The sequence below is a fragment of the Rattus norvegicus genome, chromosome Y (assembly GCF_021556685.1).
Source record: "Rattus norvegicus strain SHRSP/BbbUtx chromosome Y, alternate assembly SHRSP_T2T, whole genome shotgun sequence".
NCBI classification, from domain to species: domain Eukaryota; kingdom Metazoa; phylum Chordata; class Mammalia; order Rodentia; family Muridae; genus Rattus; species Rattus norvegicus.
This window is the reverse complement of record NC_141555.1, coordinates 24517480-24539178: the sequence shown is the minus strand read 5'-3', so window position 1 is coordinate 24539178 and position 21699 is coordinate 24517480.

Genomic DNA, 21699 nt, shown 5'->3' with positions numbered 1-21699 from the left:
GATTCCCAGCCTCCACAGCCTGGAAGCGCATTCAGTGTCCCCCAAGATGATTACAACACCGGACTCCAATGGGGGAAGTACTTGAAAGGTTCCCAGCCTCTGCCGCCTGGGACTCCCTTCAGTGTCCCCCACCAGAATACAACACCGTACCCCAACGGGGGAAGCACTTGAACAGCAGAGACCTGAGCGACTTTGCACCTCCGGGACTACTTAGATGGACCCGGCACAAGTTCAGATGCACAAAACCTAATGAAGACCAGAAATTCAAAAAACCTAATGCTCGTGTTACAGAAAAGCTACAGAAACTCAAAGATCATATAAAGGCTTCAGTCAATAAGAGGGCCCTAGACCCCAGAAGGGAACTGACAGAGAAAAAGAAATGGACAGTACCACTTCCACTGAGGCTTCCTGAGGGCATGAGTAATCCACTGACCAAGGATAGCAGATCACTGAGTAACCCACTGACCATGGATACCAGAATATCTGCTTTACATTCTGCTACCAGAAAAAAAGTGGCCTCATCTTTAGTGCCCATTCTTGGGAAGATGAAAAAAAAAGCGTGTTATGTCTACTGTGTTTGAAGAACATGTGGACTTTGATGAGTTGGATGCCAGAGTGCCTGCAACATCTACAAAACACAGTACTGGAGAGAACAGTGAAAGACTCAAAGAAGATCACACTGTGCCCGGGCCACCTTCTGCTGACTCTTCTACTGACAAACTGGGACAGGTAATTTCCCCACACATCCCAGGTTCCCAACATCCTTCCCTATCTAGACATGGAGAACTTGGATCTCCCATTTTTCCCACCCAAGACTTTCCGGAAATAACCAAATGTTTCTAATGTTCTATAGGTTATTCCACATTTGCCCAGGTGTCCAAAATTCTTCCCACAGATCCTGAATGGAAAATCATACATTCTCCTCTTCCAGAAGGAGTGTTTTTTTTTCAATCTTTATTAACTTGGGAATTTCTTATTGACATTTCAAATGTTATTCCCTTTCCAGGTTTTCACGTTAACATTTTCCTAGCCCCTCCCACTCCCCTTCTATAGGGGTGTTCCTCTCCCGATTCACCCCCACATTTCTGCCCTTCTCCCAACAATGCCATTCACTGGGGGTTCAGTCTTAGGAGGACAAAAGACTTCCCCTTCCACTGGTGCCCCTACTTGGCATTCAGTGATACCTATGAATTTGGAGACCAGGGTCAGTTCACGTAAAGTCTTTGGGTAGTAGCTTAGTCTCTGGAAGCTCTGGTTGGTTGGCATGTTTTTTCATATGGGGACGTAAGCCCCTTCAGCTCTTTTAGGCCTTTCTCTGATTCCATCAACGGGGTTCCCTTTGTCAGTTCAGAGGTTTGCTGCTGGCATTTGCCTAAGTATTTGCCATATTCTGGCTTTGTCTCTCAGGAGAGGTCTACATCCGTTCCTGTCAGCCTGCACCTCTTTGTTGCTTCATGCATCTTATCTAGTTTGGTGGCTGTATATGTATGGGCCCCAATGACTGTTCCTCCATTCTCTTTTCTAATCATTGACACCCTGTGCCCTACTATGGGTTTTCTTGTTCCCCTATTAAAGAAGGAGTGAAGCCTCCACATTTTGGTAATCCTTCTTGAGATTCCTGTGGTCTGTGCATCTTGGGTAATTCGAGCATTTGGGTTAATATCTACTTATCATTTACTGCATACCATGAGTGTTTTTTCTGTGTTTGGGTTACCTCATTCAGTGTGATATTTTCTCATTCCATCCACTTGACTATGAATTATATGATGTCATTTTTTAGTTGAGTAGTATTCCATTGTGTAGATGTATCACATTTTCTGTATCCATTCCTCTCTTGAAGGGCATCTGGGTACTTTCCATCTTCTTCTGTGAATATAGTGGAGCATGTGTCTTTGCTGTATGATGGACAATGTTTTGGGTATATGCTCAGGGGAGATACACTTGGGTACATAGATAGTGCAATGCCCGGTTTTCTAAAGAAGCTCTCAGACAGAATTCCAGAATGGATTTTACAAGTCTGTAATCCTACCAACAATGGAGGAGTGCTCTCTTTTTTTCTCTACATCCTTGCCAGAATCTGCTGTCACCTGAGATATTTTTTGTAGCCATTCAGACTGGTGTGAGGTGGAATGTCAGGCTTGTTTCGATATGCATTTTCCTTATGATTAAACATGTTGAAAATTTCTTTTTTTCTCCATATTTATTAACTTGGTTATTTTGTTTTTAACATTTCAATTGTTACTCCCTTTCCCAGTTTCTAGGTCAACACCCCTGTATCACCTACACTTCCCCTTCCTCCCCAATTAGAGCCTCCCCAAAAAAATCCCATTTAATGGGGACTTCAGTCTTGGCAGGACCAAGGTCTTCCACTTCCACTGGTGCTCTTACTAGGCTATTCATTGCTATCTGTGAAGTTCGAGGCCAGGGTCAGTCCATGTAGAGTCTTTGGGTAGTGGCTTAGTCTATGGAAGCTCTGGTTGTTTGGCATTGTTGTTCAGATGGGGTCTTGTGCCCCTTCAAGCTCTATCTGTCCTTTCCCTGATTCCTTCAACAGGAATCCTGTTCTCAGTTCAGTGGTTTGTTGCTGACATTCGCCTATCTATTTGCTTTATTCAAGCTGTGTCTCTCAGGAGAGATCTACATCGGGATTCTGTCAGCCTTCACTTTTTTGCTTCATCCATCTTATCTAGTTAGGTGTCTGTATATGTATGGGCCACATGTGTGGGAGGCTGTGAATGGGTGTTCCTTCTCTCTCTGTTGTAAACTTTACCTCCCCATTCCCTCCCAAGTATATTCTTGTTCCCCATTTGAAGAAGGAGTGAAGCATTCACATTTGGGTCAACCTTCTTAAGTTTCACATGTTCTGTGCATCTTGGGTAATTTGAGCATTTGGGCTAATACACACTTATCAATGAGTGCATACCATGTGTGATTTTCTGTGATTTGGGTTACCTCACTCAGGACAATATTTTCCACTTCCATCCATTGGCCTATGGATTTCATACACTCATTGTTTTTGATAGCTGAGTATTATTCCATTGTGTAGATGTACCACATTTTCTGTGTCCATTTCTCTGTTGAAAGTATCTGTGTTCTTTCCAGTTCCTGGCTATTATAAATAAGGCTGCTATGAACATAGTGGAGCATGTGTCTTGGATATATGTTGGGGCATCTTTTGGGAATATGCCCAAGAGGGGTATAGCTGGGTACTCAGGTAGTTCAATGTCCAATTTTCTGAGGTACCTCCAGACTGATTTCCAGAATGGTTGTACCTTTCTGCAATCCCACCAAAAATGGAGGGGTGTTCCTCTTTCCCTGCATCCTCGGCAGCATATATTATCACCTGAGTTTTCATCTTAGACATTGTGACTGGTATGAGGTGGAATATCAGGTTCGTTTTGATTTGCATTTTCCTTATGACTAAGGATGTTGAACATTTCTTTAGGTGTTTCTCTGCCATTCGATATTCTTCAGCTGTGATTTTTTGTTTTGCTCTGAACCCAATATTTCAATAGGGTTCTTTGTCTCCCTGTAGTCTAACTTCATGATTTCTTTGTATATTTCGGATAAAAGCCCTGTATCTGTTGTAGGATTGGTAAAGATCTTTTTCCAATCTGTTGTTTGCAATTTTGTCCTGACAAGAGTGTTCTCTGCCATACAAAAGATTTGTAGTTTTATGAGTTCACATTTGTTGATTCTTGATCTTAGAGCATGAGCCATTGTTTTCTTCAGGAAATTTTCTCCAGTGCCCATAATTTCGAGATGTTTCCCCAATTTTCTTCTATTAGTTTGACTTTGTCCGGTTTGTTGTGGAGGTCATTGATCCAGTTGGATTAAAGGTTTCTAAAGGCAAGTAAGAATGGCTCAACTTGCCTTCTACATGCTGACCTCCAGTTGTACCAGCACCACTTGCTGAAAATGCTATCTTTTCTTTTTTTCATTGGACGGTTTTGGCTCCTTTCTCAAAAATTAAGTGACCATGGGGGTATGGATTCATTTCTGGGTCTCCAATTCTATTCCACGGTTTATTTGCCTGGCTCTGTCTCAATGCCATACAGTTTTTAATCACTGTTGCTCTGTAATACTGCTTGAGTTCAGAGATAGTGATTCTCAAGGAAGTCCTTTTATTGTTGAGGACAGTTTTAGCTATTCTGTGTTTTTGTTATTCCAGATGAATTAATGAATTGTTCTGTCTAAATCTATGAAAAATTGGACTGAAATTTTGATGGGGATTGGAATGAATATGTAGGTTGCTTTTGCTATAATGGCCATTTTTACTATATTAATACTGCCAGTCCATGAGCATGGGAGAACTTTTCATCTTCTGAAATCTCCTTCAGTTTCTACAGAGACTTGATGTTCTGCTCATATGTTTATATCTTTTACTAGCTTGGATAAAGTCAAGAGATATTTTATATTATTTGAGGCTATTTTGAAGGGTGTCATATCCCTAGTTTCTTTCTCCACTTGTTTAGCTTTGTGCAGAGTTATTTTTATACCCAGCACTTTGCTGAAATTGTTTGTCAGGCTTAGTAATTCTCTTGTGGAACATTTCTCTTGTGGAACCTCAAATCATATCAACTACAAACAGTGCTATTTTGACTTCTTCCTTTCCAATCTATATCCCTTTGACCTCCTTCAGTGTTTGATTGCTCTGGCTAAGATGTCTAGAACTATATTGAATAAGTTGTGAGAGAGTGGGTAGCCTTGTCAATTCCTTGATTTCAGTGTGATTGCTTTAAGTTTCTCTCCACTTTGTTTAATATTAGCTACGGATTTATTGTATATGTTTAGGTGTGGGCCTTAAATTCCTGTACTTTACAGGACTTTTATCATGAAGTGATGTTGAATTTTGTCAAAATCTTTCTCAGCATTTAATGAAAGGATCATGTTGTTTTTATCTTTGAGTTTATATAGTAAATTAAGTTTTTGGTTTTCTGTATATTAAAGCATCCCTGCAAGCCTGGGATGAATCCTACTTAAACATAGTAAATGATTGTTTAATGGGTTGTATGAATAGGTTTTCAAGAATTTCATTGAGTATTTTTGTGTCGATATTGATAAGAGAAATTGGTATGAAGTTCTCTTTCTTTGTTGGTTCTTTTTGTGTTTTAGTTATAAGAGTAATTGTGGCTTCATGAAAGCAATTTTGTAGTACTCCATCTGTTTCCATTTTATGGAATAGTTTGGACAGTATTGTTATGAAATTTTCAGTGAATTTTGGATGGATTTCTGCACTAAACATATCTGATCCTGGACTCTTTATTGATTGGCGAGTTTTGATGATTGCTTGTATTTCTTTGGGAGTTATGGGTTGTTTAAAGGTTTATCTTTTTCTGATTTAGCTTCGGTACCTTGTATTTGTCTAGACAATTGTCATGTTTTGTTGAACATAGACTTTTGTAGTACAAGGATTTTTTTTTAATTTCCTCTGAATCTGCTGTTATGTCTCCCTTTTTAATATTTGATTTTGTTAATTTAGACACACTCTCTGTATGCTATGGATAGTCTGTCTATGGGTTAATGTTTCCTGTTGATTTTCTCAGAGAACAAGATATTGGTAGTGTTGATTCTTTGTATAGTCCCTTATTTTCCTACTTGGTTGATTTCAGCCCTCAGTTTGATTACTTCCTGCCTCCTACTACTCCTGCATGTATTTGCTTCTTTTTGTTCTAGAGCTTTTAGGTGTGCTGTCAAGCTGCTGATGTATGCTCTCTCCTGTTTCTTTCTGCAGGCACTCAGAGATATGAGTTTTTCTCTTAGTACAGTTTCATTGTGTCCCAAGAGTTTGGGTGTATTATACCTTCATTTTCATTGAATTATAAGAAGTCTTTAATTTCTTCCTTTAATTTTTCCTTGACCAAGTTATCATTGAGTAGATCATTATTCAACTTCCATGTATATGTGGCTGTTCTTTCCCAATTGTTATTGAAGAACAGCCTTAGTCCATGATAGTCTGGTAGAGTGCATGGAATTATTTCTATATTTCTGTATCCTTGCAGGCCTATTTTTTGACTGATTATATGATCAGTGTTGGAGAAAGTGCCATGAAGTGGTGAGAAGAAGTTACATCCTTTTGTTTTGGTTAAAGTGTTCTCTAAATATCTGTTAAGCCCATTTGGGTTATAGCTTCTGTTAGTCTGTCTATGTCTCTGTTTAATTTCACTTTCCGTGATCTGTCCAGTGGTGAGAATGGGGTGTTGAAATCTCATACTCTTACTATTTGATGTACCTTATGTTCTTGGAACTTTACTATTGTTTCCTTTATGTATGTAGGTGACCTTATATTTGGAGGATACATATTTATGATTTTGAGTTCATCTTGGTGGATTTTTCCTTTGATGATTATGAAGTGTCCTTCCTTATGCTTTTTGATGACTTTTGGTTGAAAGTCAATTTTCTATGATATTAGAATGCCTATTCCAGCTTGCTTCTTCAGACCATTTGCATGGAAAATTGTTTTCCAGACTTTTACTATAAGGTAGTGTCTGTCTTTGTCCGTGAAGTGTGTTTCGTTTAGAGCAACACCCTGGGTCCTAATTACGTATCCAATGATCAATCTGAGTATTTTTAGTAGCAAATTGAATCCATTAACGTTGAGAGATATTAAGGAATAGTGATGGTCCCTTTCTGTTATTTTCATAATTGAGGTTAGTTTATGTTTGTGTGCTTCTCTTCTCTTTGTTTTGTTGTGAAAAGATTAATTTCTTGCTTTATCTATCATTTTTCTTGCCTCCTGTTTTGGGGTTTTCTGGTTAGTGTCCTTTGTAGGACTGGATATGTAGAAAGATATTGTGTAAATTTGGTTTTGTCATAGAATATCTTTGTTTCTCCATCTATGTTAATTGACAGTTTTGCTGGATACAGTAGCCTGAGATGGCATTTTTGTTCTCTTAGTGTCCGTATGACATCTATCCAGGATCATCTGGCTTTCATGGTATCTGGTGAGAATTCTGGTGTATTTCTGATAGGTTTGCTTTTATATGTTACTTGACATTTTCCCTTACTGCTTTTAATATTTTTATTTCTTTTCCCCATTGTTGTTTTGACTATGATGTAATGGGAGGATATCCTTTTCTGGTCCAATCTATTTGGAGTTCTGTAGGCTCTGTGTATGTTTATGGGCATCTCTTTCTTTAGATTTGAGAAGTTTTCTTCTATAATTTTGTTGAAGATATTACTGTCCCTTGATGTTGACAATCTTCACTCTCTTCTATAACTGTTATCCTTATGTTTGATCTTCTGATTGTGTCCTGGATTTACTGTATGTTTTGGGCTAGCTGCTTTTCCATTTTACATTATCTTTGACAGTTGTGTCAACGTTTTCTATGGAATCTTCTGCTCATTAGATTATGTCTTCTATCACTTTTATCCTGTTGTTGATTCTCACTTCTGTAACTCCTCGTCTCTTTCCTAGGTTTTTTATTTACAGGGTTTTCTTCCTTGTGCTTTCTTTATTCTTTTCTATTTCCATTTTTAACTCCTGGATAGTTTTGTTCATTTCCTTCTCCTGTTTTGTTGTTTTTCCAGTAGTACTTTAAGGTAGATTTGAGTTCCCTCTTTCAGGGATTCTACTTGTTTTCTTCTGTATTTTCTCTTGTTCTGTACTTTCTGAAGGGAGTTATTTATGACCTTCTTAACATCGTCCATCGTAATTATAAAATGTGAATTTAAATCTAGATCTTTCTTTTCTGGTATGTATAGATATCCAGTGTTTGCTTTGATTGGAGATTTGGGCTCTGATGAGCCCAATTAGTCTTCATTTCTGTTATTTGCATTACTATGATCGCCTCTAGCCTTCAGGTAGACTCTGGATTTAGCTTGTCTTCCTCTTTCAGACAGTGGCTGGACCATCCTGTAGGCTCAGGAGTCAGCACTGCGGTAGACCTCTTTTCCTGGTTTTTTTTTCTCAGTTAATGGAAGAGAGTATTTTGCTCTCATGCATGCAGTTGCTCCTGTCCATGGGCTTTCATCTGTCTCTGTGGGCAGGACCCAGAAGGAATTTCCCATACTTCTCCTAGGTACTTCTGTGATGGGAGTGCATACAGAAGGCACAAGGTGTTTTCCTCTTGAGTCAGGAATCTGGGCAGAGAATAGTCTCCTCTAATTTCCCAGGAGTGTCTGCTCCTCTGAAGGTCTAGTTCCCCCACCCTCAGGATTTTTGTGCAGGGAGCACTTTGTCCTGTTCTGCTCAGATCCAGGCACAGTCTGGAACATGGTGCTCCTGCAGTTTTACTCCTCCTATATTCCTGTGTCCAGAGGCACTATGCTGTTTTGTCTTGGGCCAGAGATGTTGGTAATGGTGGGCAGAAGTGGCAGTCTCTGTTCCTTGTAGGCTCACTATTGCCACATTCCTGGGTGGTTAGCTCTCCCACAGTGTCTAGGAGCAGTGAGATCTGGGCTGGGATCAGCGAGGTTCAGGAGCCAGCTAGAAACTGGAAGTCCCTTGTACTAGAGGAGTTCTGCCTTTGCATGTCCGAGTCCACCAGTCATGTCAGTTAGAGGAGAAAAGTTGGACTCACCTCTGGTCTTAGGCCTGAACTCGCTCATTGGACTTACTTTCAGCTTTCAATGAGGGCTGCAACCAGAAATGTCCTGCCCCTACTGCTCCTGCGTCCCTTTGCCCAGGAGGCCCAGATGGAGCTAGGTGTTTTTTTTTTTTTTTCCTGAGTCAAGAATATGAGCAGAGTTCTCAGGGTTTTTTGCCCCTCTGATTGTCTAAGACTTCCCCACACCACATGAGAATTGGGTGTTGAATACTGTTTGCTCCAGTTCATATCCAGGTGCAGTTTGGACTGCAGGGCTTCTGCAGCTTGACTGCTCCTATATTCATGTGTCCAGAGGCACTATGCAGTTTCCTCTTGGACTAGGGATGTGGATAAAGGTGGTAATCTCTCCTTCCCTAATTTTTCAGTATTGCTCACTTTTCTGGGTGATCAACTCTCTATCCCACACAGTTTCCAAAGGAGTTTCAAATGTTCATTCCCTATCCTACCTGTCTGCAGTCTTTCCAATTCTCTCCAAAGTGTGTTGGAAAAGACCCCTCTGGTCAAGGGGAGGTACAACAGGCCCCATCAGACAAAGAGGACTTCAAAAGTTATTCTCTTAAAGGTAATCTCAGTGATTTCTCATATTCCACAAATGGGTTAAGTCCTGCCCTCTCTCCACATGAGACTTTACTACCTTCTCCAGCTTCCAAAGCAGTTCAGAGAGCTATGTCCACTCAGAAAGACATCAAAGACGTCCCCCATCTCCACCAATGTGCCTTATACAATCTGCTTCATGTAAATGCGTTTGAAACCTGATTCTGCTGACAAAGGGGATTTCAGAAATTCTCTATTAAACCAAGAGGACGTTCAAGAGCCCTCCACTATTAAAAATGGGCTTAAATCATCACTTATGGTCCAAGGGGGACAAAATACATTCACAAATCCCCAAGTGAACCTCATAACACACATACCAGCCCAAGCAGAGACAAAATTTTCTGCATGTACACCAATAGATCAAGGATCATTGCCAGTTTCAGAAGGTGATCTTGAGTGCTCCACACCCACGCAAGATGTGGTAGAAAACTGAGTCCACCCTAGGGACGCTTGTGCATTCCGCACATAAAAAATGTGATCTAGCACACTCACCATCTCCCCCAGTACTTCCAGTGTTCCTAAACAACAGAGAATTATTCAAATATCCTCTACCATTGAAAAGGATACTCCTGACTTGTCATCAGGCCCAAAAAAGCCAAGTTTATCACAGCACACAGTCTACGAGTCATGGAGTCTCCATATTTATAAAATGTACAGAGATGATAAAACATCCCCTACCACCTCAGGGGACTCTAGGTCGTTCTGTCCTGAAAAGAGAGGCTAGAAAATTTTCCACATATACATCAGAGATGCTAGAATTTCCCAAAACTGAGCAGGATTCTGAGTAGTACTCTATCTCATAAAGAGACTGTGGGACAAGAAACATCTACAAAAGGAGTCCTACCCACAGCCTCATCTTTAGAAATGGCTAGTGGATATGACACATATACAAAAGATGTTCTAGGACATATTCCATCTGTAGAGAAGGTTATGGATCCAACCATATGCAAACGAGAAGTAGGGGAACATGATATGCAAACTCCAGTGTTTGTACCATCCTCGACATCTCAGGAAAGGGATTTCTAGGATGCCAGTTTTGCAAAAGAATGCTTATGACCTCCGCAAACTTCACAGGAGGCTATAGCAACTTCCTTATCTCCTCAAGATCAGCCATCTTCCCCAACTGCAGAAGAAGCTACACACTCTTCCAAATATGCCAAAGGGTTGCCCCTTCTTTATATCCACAAGTGGACCAAAAACATCTGCCAATTACAACAAATGCTCTGGATTTTACCTTATCTTCTGAAGGGGCTTTGGAACCTGTTTTGCCTATCAGGCAGGCAAGGGAACCTGACATTTCCATACTAAAGTCTTTTTACACTTCTCAAGCAGAAGAAATTTTTCCTGGAACTTCCACAATTCCACAACAATACCCAGAAACATCCTTATTTTCTCATGAGGCTCTCAGACCTCTCACATATGTCCATGATGCTCTAGGAGTTGTACATCTTCAGAGGAAGCTCTAATACCTTCCCCCGATTCTCATGTCACAGTCAGGATTTCTACATATATACATGGTACATTAAGACCTTCCTCTTCAGAGAAGGATGGCTAAGGACCTACTGCATCGAAACAGCATGCTTTACAACTATCCCCAGCTACCCAAATAGATTTATTTCACAAATCCACTCAGGGGATATATAGTTGACATACTCCCTCTACCAAAATGGACCACAGGCATCCAGTTTATAGAAACAAAATTTTAAGATTTGATCCTTCTGATGTAGTCTTGAGAAAATTCTCCTCTAAGAAGGACGGTTTCAAACTTACCCCTTCTCCCAAAAGGGATCTTGTGCCATCTTCACCTGCCAAAGAGACACCAAAAGCTACAACTACCTCACTTGAGTCTCCCACCTTCTCCATCTGTCTAAAGGTCTTCGGATTTTCCAAAAGTGATGTAGGTATTGTGGAAAGTTGCCAAACCTTACAGGGGCATGCTGGACATTCCATATTGTCCAAGATGCTCAAGTAACTCCTCCTTCTATCAAAAAGGCATGTTCACCATCTGCCCTAGGGTTTCAGGGAATTTCTTCACCCCACTCTAGGGCTCCAGAAAGTGTTCTCCATGCTCAAAGTGATTTATCATTGTGAAAATTAGACTTCAAAAATACCAAATATTTTTTTTTTATATTTCCAAAGGTCTGAGGGATAGTCCACATCGAAAAAACATCATTTAGACCTTGTGCCATTAGCCAAAGTATATCAGAAAAATTCCATATCTTCCAAAGCATCTAAAAATTAATCTGGCTCTAGCACTCTTCCAGGCAAATATTTACCATCAGCAATACAAACCTCAGGACAATTGAAATCTAAAAAGGGGTATCTAGAAAATTTACCATCTGACCAAAGGTATTTAGGAGGTTCAGCAACTTCTCCAAGAGGTCGGTGAATCTAGAGAACTAAAGAACTAAAGCCATCTTCCCAGGGTATTTTCCCAAGACCCACACATTTCTTCTTTTATTTTATGCCAAGACAGATGTCCAGCTTCCTTCTCCCCATCTCTGATCTCTTCATCCTATATGTGCTCCCTCTAAAATACCTGTTTACTCTGAATTAGAGGCCAATTATTAAACCATAGTTACGCAGAGGGAATATCTGAGAGGCAGTTGCTGTCAAACAACACTTGTGATGTCACAGAAGAAGCTAGGGCTCTCCAGGATAAAAGAGATTTTTCATGGAGGGCCTAATGGTGAGGTCACTGAGAACTGCCATAGTCCAACCGCTGAACAGATTTCCCTATTTTGACAAGATTCAAGGGTGCCCTTTCCAGGATGTCTCCTGTGACACAGTGGAAAACTTTACGTACTCCATCACTCTAAAGCTAGAGACTTCTCTCTGGTTCATTACTGGTTAAATGCTCTGAGTGGAGAAAGTTAGTCAGGGGCTTGGCATGGGTAGAAAAGATCTAGGAACACGGAGAGATGGAGACTTTTCTGAAGATTAATGTTATTCCCAGGTCCAATCCTATGACATAAAGTTCAATTCCCTAGGTTTTCTCTGTTTCCCAGGTGCCAGTATTTTCCCTATAGACCTTTAATTGAGTGAATATTGTGCTACATTTTCTGATTATACATTCATTCACATGGGACAATTTATATGTTCCTGCATGTGTACTAAAAATTTTTTTCATTTTTCCAATTACATTTTTTGCAATGAATATGGCCACAAACGGGGGCCAGCTATAGAGCGAATATAACAGTGTAAATATTGTGTACCTCCTTCAAATGATAAACTCCCAAAACCTCATTTTATCCATTAAGTAGCAGACATCAGTTAAGCAAAGGACAACATTGAGTATAGAATATGGTTCTGTGGTTCTATTAGATATCAGTTCTCTAATATCAACCTTCCTGTGGTCCCAGGGCAAGACAGGTCCACAGGGTTTTGGATGTTTGACCATGATTCATTCTTCAGGCTAAACATCAGTTTTTGGGTGATGGGCGACAAGAAGAGTGGTTTGAGGTCCAGTGAAACCTCAACTTCAATAGGTTGTAAGAATACGAGGGAGTCTATTTGGCATTGTCATTTGTGGATCCTGGATTCTTGACCTAATTACGCAGAATCCATGTAAATATTTCATCAAAACTCATAATAATAGGAGCCACCAAATAAATATATATATATAGATATATATACATTGATTGATATATTGATAAACCAGTCACTAGATAGGATTGTTGAAGCTAAGAAGAGCATGCTGCCTGGAACTTGATAAGATCTTTCATGAGAGACACAACTAGAGCATGTCAAATACAGAAGTGAATGCTAGTGGCAAACAAGAGAACTCAAAATCGACCTCTTTTTTATGGATGTTGAGAAATGATTACTCGAGCTGAATGGGCTTTCAACCCCACAACAACAATTTCAACTAACCAGAGATTTCTGGTGCCAAACCAACATTCAGAGACTGTGTATGGACAGACTTATGGCTCCAACTGCATAGGTAGCAGAGGATGGACTTGTTGGGCCCCAATGGAAGGAGAAGCCCTTGGTCTTCCCTAGGTTTGCCTCCCAGTTCAAGGGAATGTCGTGGTGCAGTAAGGGGGGCTATAGAATAAGGTTAGTGGGACTGTTTAGGGATCTCATGGACAGGAAACTGGAAAAGGAAATAATATTTGAAATGTAAATATAAAAATATCCAATTAGAAAAAGCAATAAAAATTGCTAAAAAATAAAAAAAAAGAGAGAAAAAAAAGAAAAGTTAACTGCCAGCTAATCACACCTATTCACTCAGAAATCTAAAGGGTAATTGTCAGGGAATGGTAGTCAGAGTAGTACTTGTGGAAAGACTGAGATGATGAAGTCTCAAATAGAAGCTCTGCCCTCTCCCAGATGTCAGGGACTGACACAAACTGCACTGTAGGAATACAAAGCAAGGAGGGGTTTACTCTGAGCTGAGGACACAATACTTGTCTTTTCCTTCTTCCTTAGGACCTTTCCCTTCTGGTAAAAATATAAAAGCCATGAGCTCTCAGGAAACAACTGGGCCCTTTCTAACACCTGGCTTTTGGAATAACGAAATTAAAGATATAAACTCTCTGACTACAAGGAACCATAACAAGCAAGGAAGTCCAGATGCTTCTGAGAGGCCCTCAGCTCCTGATTCCCATATGTTGAAGGCTCAGATAAAGGCTATCTCTTCAGCAAACCCACTCAACCCCTAACCAGGTCTCACTGAGCTTTCCAATGGACCAAGTATTTCTTTCTTTTTTATACAAATAGAGAAGGCCAGCTTCTTTCTCCCCAACACTCTTCTCTTTACCCTCTTTCTTCTCATTCCCAAATGGCTGTTTACTCTGAATTAGAGACAATTAGTAAACCTTAGAGGTACTGAAGGATTATCTGAAAGGCAGTTGCAGTCAGAAAAACACTTGTGACATCACAGAAGAAGCTAGGACTCTCCAGGATACAAGAGATTTTTCAGGATGGGACGAATGATGATGCCACTGAGAGCTGCTAGGCCTACCTGATAAACAGCTTTCCCTACATTGACCAGATTCAAGAGTGCCTTTTTCAGGAGTGTCTCTTGTGACACAGTGGAAGCCTTTGTGTACTCCATCTCTCTAAAGCCAGAGTCATCTCTTTGCTTCATTAGTGGCTAGATGTTCTGAATGGAGAAAGTTAGTCAGGATCTTGGCATGGGTAGAAAAGGTTTAGGAACATGGATTGTAGGAGATTCTTCCGGATAATTATATTCCCAGGGTCATTCTTGTCACATACACTTCAATTTCCTATGTTTTCGCTGTTTTTCAAAGACAAGTATTTTTCTTACAGATCTTCAATTGATGAAATATTGTATTAATTTTTTCCTACATTCCTTGAGAGGGGATATTATATATATTCCTGAATATGTATTAAAATTGTTTTCCAATTCAATTTTTTGCAATGATTTTGGCAAAAAACGAGACCAGGTACACAGTGAGTATGACAGTGTAAATATTGTGTACCTACTTCAAATAATAAACTCCCAAATCCTTATTTTTTTCAAAAATTTTCAGACATCAGTAAAGCAGAGGACAACATGGAGTATCACATTTTTTTCTCTAGATTTTTGATATAAGTAGTACAGTATAAACCTTCCAGTATCCCAGGGACAGATTTGAGGGTTTTGGATGCTTTACCCTGATTCTTTCTTCAGGCCTAACAAAAGATTCAGGAGAATGGGCAGGGAGAGGAATTACTGAAGTCCAGGGAACCCTGAACTTCAGTAGGTTCATAAGAACAGGAGGGAGTCCTTTTGGCATTTTAATTTGAAGATTCTACATTCTTGACCTAGTTGTGCAGAATCCATGTTTAAATTCCACCTTACTTCATCACTGCAGGAACCATGAAAGTGAGTGTGTGTGTGTGTGTGTGTGTGTGTGTGTGTGTGTGTGTGTGTATGCCACCAAAAATAGATAAGATTGATGAAGCTAAGAAGTTCATTCTGCCAGGAACCAGATATAGATCTTTCCTTAGAGACATGCACATTAAATGCGGAAGTGGTTGCTAGTGGCAAACCAGTGAACTTAAAATGGATGTCTTGTTGGTAGATTTTGAGAAAGTATTACAAGAGGTGAAGGGGCTTTAACCGCATATGAACAACAATGCAAATAAGTCAGGGCTCTCTGGTACTAAACCAATATTCAGTGTAGGTACACAGACAAAACTATGGCTGGTTATGTCCTTCTTAAGCATCAATGGAAGGACAACCCATTTGTTCTCCCTGGGTAGACTCACAGTTCAATGGAACATAAAGGGCCAGTAAGGGGCATAATAGAACAAGAGCAGGAGTCTGGTTAAGGGTCTTATGGGGAGGAAATTGGAAAAGGAAATAACATTTGAATATAAATATAGAAATATCCAATTAATAATAAGGAATAAAATATGGTAAAAATAAAAAAAATGAAAGAAATTAAAGAAAAGAGCAAGACCTATTCACACCTATTGACTCAGAAATCTAAAAAGTCAGAGTAATACTAGTGAAAAGATGGAGACGATGAAGTGTCTACTAGGATCATTTCTCTATCAAAGAGAAAAGGGTCAGACACAAACTGCACTAATGAATCCAAATCATGGAGCTTACTCTGAGCTGCGGACACAAGACCTGTCTTTCCTTTTTCCTTAGAAACTTTTTCTTCTGTGAAAAAAAATAATAAGAGTCAGGAGCTTTCAGGTAAACAACTATGCCCTTCCTAACTCTTGGATTTTGTAAGAAATTAATGATATAAGCTCTCTGAAGTACAGGACCCATAACAAGCAGGGAAATCCAGATGCTTCTGAGAGGCTCCCAACTCCTGATACCCATATGTGGAAGGGTCTGATAAAGGCTATCTCTTCAGAGAATTCATTCAAAACCAACGCAGGACTCACCAAGCTTTCCCATAGCTAATGTATATCTTCCATTTTTTTTATACAAAGACAGAAGGTCAGCTTCCTTCCGCCCATCTCTGATATCTTCTTCCTCTTTGTTCTCCCTCCCAAATGGCTGTTTACTCTGAATTAGGAGCCAATTAGTAAACCCTAGAGGTACTGAAGGAATATCTGCGATTCAATTGCAGTCAGAAAAACACTCGTGATATCACCGAAGAAGCTAGGTAAATGCAGGATACAAGAGATTTTTCAAGGAGGGCCTAATGATGTTGTCAGTGAGAGGTGCCATGGCCTACCTACTGAAATCCTTTCTTTACATTGAGCAGATTCGAGGGTGCACTTCACAGGAGACTCTTCTGTGACACAGTAGAAACCTTTATGTACTACATTTCTCTAAAGCTAGAGAATTCTCTTTGCTTCATTAGTGGTTACATGCTCTGAATGGACAAAGTTAGTCAGGGTCTTGGTATGGGTAGAAAAGGTTTAGGAACATGGAGTGGAGGAGATTCTTCTGGATAATAATTTTATTCCCAGGTCCATTCCTGTGACGTACAGTTCAATTCCTAGTTTTTCTCTGTTTCCCAAGGACACGTATTTTCCATCAAGACCTTTAATTGAATGAATATTGTATTACATTTTCTTATTGTACATTCCTTGATAGGGGACTTTTAATATTCCTGAATATGTAATCAATACTTATGTTTTCCTTTTCAATTTTTTTGCAATGATTTTGGCAACAAAGATGGCACAGCTATAGAATGAATATAACAGTGTAAATACTCTGTACCTTCTTCAAATGATAAACTCCCAAATCCTTATTTGCCAAAAAAAATTACAAGACATCAGTAAAGCAAAGGACAACATGGACAATAGAAAGAGGTTCTGTAGTCCTATTAGATGTCAGTTCTCTAATAACTACCATGCTGTTTTCCCAGTGACAGTCTGGAGGGTTTAGGATATTTTATCATGCTTCTTTCTTCAGACAAAACATGAGATTCATTTGGATGGGCAGGGAGAGGAATGGCTTCAGGTCCAGGGACACCTCAACATTACTAATTTCATAAGAAAAGGAGGGAGTCTATTTGGCATTGTCATTTGTGGATTCTATATAATTGAGCTTGCTACAAAGAATCAATGTAAATATCATACCTAATCTCATGTGTGTAGGAGCCACCAAATATATATGTAAATATATGAATATTATCCATTATATTATGATATATATGTGTGTGTGTGTGTGTGTGTGTGTGTGTGTGTCCAGCCACCAAAACTAGATAAGACTGTTGAATCTTAGAAAGGCATGCTACCAGGAACAGGATACAGATGTTTCCTGAGAGACACAGCTCAAGGACATCCAATTCAGAAGTGAAAGCTCGTGTCAAACCAGTGAAGTGAGAACGGTCCTCTTGTTGTTAGATTTTGAGAAATGATTACAAGAGCTGAAAGGGCGTCAACATCATAAGAACAAGAATGCCAAAAAACCAGAAATTTCATTTTCAAACAATATTAAAAGAATGTATATGGACAGACCTAGTGCTCCAACTGTGGAAAAGTATGGCCTTTTTGGTCACCAAAGGAAGAAGAAGTCCTTTGGTTTCATGCCTAGGTTTAACCCCCAGTTCATGGGAATATCAAGGGGCAGTAACGGTGGTTATAGAGGAATTGGATGGGGACCGCTTATAGATCTTATGGACAGGAAACTGGAAAAGGACATAACATTTGTAATGAAAATATAGAAATATCCAATTAAAGAAGCAAATAACTTGTTAAAATTAGAGAAAATGAAAGAAGTTATAAAAAAGAGAACTGCCTGCTAATCATCCTTATTGACTCAGAAACATAAAGAGTCATGGACAATGCATGGTAGTCAGAGTAATACTAGTTGAAAGATTGAGATGATGAAGTCTCAACTAGAAGCACTTCTCTCTCCAAGATGTCAGTGTCAGAAACAATGTGCACACTAATTTCTTCATCCCTCACATAACTGTTGCCTTTTATTTTTGATGTTGAAAAATAAATTGAGGCTTGGATTTGAGAAGCATCATTGATCATAGTATTCTGCTAATGCAGTTTATCCAAGATTCTTAAATACACAACTGCCATAAAATCCCAGAACACACAATGTACTTATTACTAAGGAAAATTAGCACTTCAAAGAGTATTTCAAGGCTGTGCCATTTTGGTAACTAGAACTGCTAGGTACTAAGTTGGAGTATTTATTTAATTTAGTGTTTAAAAGTATTCTTCTTTTATGTGTGTGAGTGTTTGCTCGAATGTATGTAAGTTTACCTTGTGTGTACCTAGTCCCTTCAGACGTGAGGAGAAGAAAATGAGTCCCTGGCATTGGAATTGCAGATGGCTGTGAGCTGTCATGGGGTACTGGGAACTGAGCAAGTTCCTCTCCAAGATCAACAGGTTTCCTTAGGTACTGAGCCATTCCTCCAATCCTATTTTAACTTTAAACAAGTGTATTCATTAAACTAGAAGGTTAACAAGAACCTACAATCAGTCCCCTTGTACTGCTCTCTTTTTGCACTCCCTATAGACAAACATTTGTAATTATCCATCCCATTTGCCTCCATAATTGTAAATGTTTTGATTAGTCAGTTTTAAACATTATCAATGAGCTGACAATTAGCTTTTAAATAAAAAAATATGCCAGCAAAAATCAGCAAAAGGTTTCCATAGGGCATCTCCTCAGTCTTCATTCTGAATTCTTCAGATTAGTTCCTACCCCCTTGCCCTAACTCCTCTTCTTGCCACACAGTGTATCCTCTTCTATTTTCATGTCACATGTGATGATCACTAACATCCCCTCCTGCCTTAAGGGCTCTTTTTAACCCTTTCATGGTCCCCTTTCCAGTTTCATTATACACACACCCAACCTAGGTTCCTCATTGACAGGACGCAGGCAGAATTTGTATGACACTGTAACAGGATTTCAGAATGTAGGTAAATTGTACTGCACAATGGCTTCTTCACTTTTTTCTTATAAATTTACGATTATATTTCAAGAAAGTATAACTTTATTTTCTAGAGCATTAAAATATAAAATAATAAGGGTTTGGGGATTTAGCTATGCGGTAGAGTGCTTGCCTACTAAATGAAAGTCCCTGGGTTCGGTCCTCAGCTCCAAAAAATAAGAAAAAAGAAAAAAAAAACAAAATATATAATAATTAAGAAACTGACTGACAGAATCTATTTGCCAATATCACTGTATGGAATTCTACAAATGAGAAGTGTATGACAGAAAACAAACTAGCATTGATATAGAGCCACTGAACTTACACAGTGAGCACAGGAAACAAATGTGTCCAAGTGTTTACCAAACACCACAACAGACATAAAAAGCCCATATGTGGTGATCATGAAGCAGCTTTACCTGTCCCTGCTTTCTTTCTTTCTTTAAAACGGTACTAGGGACTGAAATCTGCATCCTGTGCCTGCTTGTGCCTGCATGCTGACACCTGGCCCTGCCCCTTGTTTCCCTTTAGTTGAGAATTATAAAAAAGTATGTTCAATGCTCAGTGATGTTTCCTAAATTCTCATGTGAGGATGACTGCTTCCCTGCAAGGGCTCACCCGAGGCCCTAATGCACACAGCATTTGCTTACGTATGCTGCTCCAGTCTTCACAGGCAACTTTCTCTGCCCAGCACCCCACAATCACATTCTTATCAAAACACAAATTTGACATAATGGTGACATTTTGATATAGGTCAATACATTAACTCAGGCTTAGAGAGATGGTTCAGCAGTTTAAAACACTCTCAAGATGTCCTGAGATCAAATCCTAGCAACCACATGGTGGCTCACAACCATCTGTAATGGAATCTGATGCCCTCTTCTGGTGTGTGTGAAGACAGCTACAGGGTAGTCATATGCATGAAATAAATATATAAATCTTTAAAAATTGTTAACTCAATCTCTATGCTATCCACAGCAGAACTTTAGGCCAATAAAATTATCAAGAGTTAATGAAGTCTAACACTCTTACTTTGATAATCTTCTGTGGACTTCGCTGTCTGAATGCCCTAGTTGGTGTACAGCTGCGATTGGATACAGACAGCTAGATTCCCAGTTCATGGCTCAATGTTTTCAATATCTAATCACCACATTTACCTTTACTAAATCATCTGTGTAAGGATTCTTGTTCTTTTAATTTAAAATTCAGCATCTCTTAGCCCTGTAACTCTAACATGCCAGTAAAATCATAAATAATATAATATAATATAATATAAAATATATTATATACAATATATGACATATATATTTTTTCTCCCACTCTGATTGGGTTGGCACTCAATTCTAACAAATGTCCCACTGGCTCTACTACACACAAAAGAAACAGATAAGGTGTTTTGTGGACTATATTGGTATCTGGGATAATTGTTTTGTAATCATATTAGTTAACTAGACCTGTGTCAGTACTGCTGTATGACCTATCTAAAGATATATCTAAGGTAAGTGTAAACATTCCACACATGCTTTTTGGGGGTATAAAATTTCTTGACAGAGGAAATTGTTATCTCCTGCATTCTTATCAAAGAAACCCCAGTCCATCTTGAGATCCCAGATGAGGATATAGCAGGAGCTGATGATGCAATAGATGACCACAGGTAAAAGAACACCATGGTGTCAGAGTGACTTCGTTCTGGAGAAAGAGGAGAGAAGAGGAAAAGGAAAGAAAAGGTTACTAGATTGAATTACAGTTCCTTAGTGACGGTAGATTCTTCATAACACCATAAAGAAATCAAACTGTTAAAATAAACATCCTTAAAAGAATCATTGTCAAACAATGGTTAATAACAAATATGACTTCTCTGATGTGCCTCAACAATAATTGAGCTACCCGTATACAAAATTATACAAATGTTTACTAGGGGTCTGTAACATTTCAGTGTACTCTTTTGATGTCTAAACATGAAATTTAAACTTCTACCACTAGGTGACAGCTTAGGGTAAAAGATGGGGAGAAAAACAATGCAGAAACCAGAGGAAGAGCCTGCACCACTTTCTCTCCAAGAGCATCTGGGGTGTTTTTAACTTTAGAGTATCCTTCACACACTGGATCATCAATGCTTACCCTTCAGGAGCACAGAGGACTCCAGAGAAAATGCTGAGAACACAACAGAGGCTGTGATGAGTCACTTAATTGCCCTTTATGTTTATGGAGCCGAGCTTCCCCCAAGCTACAGAGATACATGACATTCCCTCCACGCCTCCCCCAACTGAGGCATCACCCATTCAAAGGCTAATCTGTCTTTATGCTGGAAACTTTTGGCTTTATTCTGAGAACACAATAAAGCACATCAAATCAGAATAAAAACAATTTGTAAACATAGTCATACAATTTAAACTTTTTGGTTTTGAGTGTAATTTGCTTTCGGAAATCCTCCTCTGGTTATTTCATTTGTCCCCATGATGTTCTCCAGTTTCAAGATATGGCTAGATAACCAATAAACTGGTTCTGAATTACCAGGAAAAATAATGGTGCACATGATCTAACCTCAAAATGTTTTAAATTTTGTCAGTTTCTCATACTGTCTCATGCATTCTCCACAATTTGTCCTATTAAACAAGTATTTACTGATCATTTTATAGTTATTAATGAGGTGAGTATGGAATGATCCAAAGGTAACTGATAATTTGCTGGGTATCAGACATTTGCTACATAAGTGAAGGTGAGTTCAAATGAAGTACAAG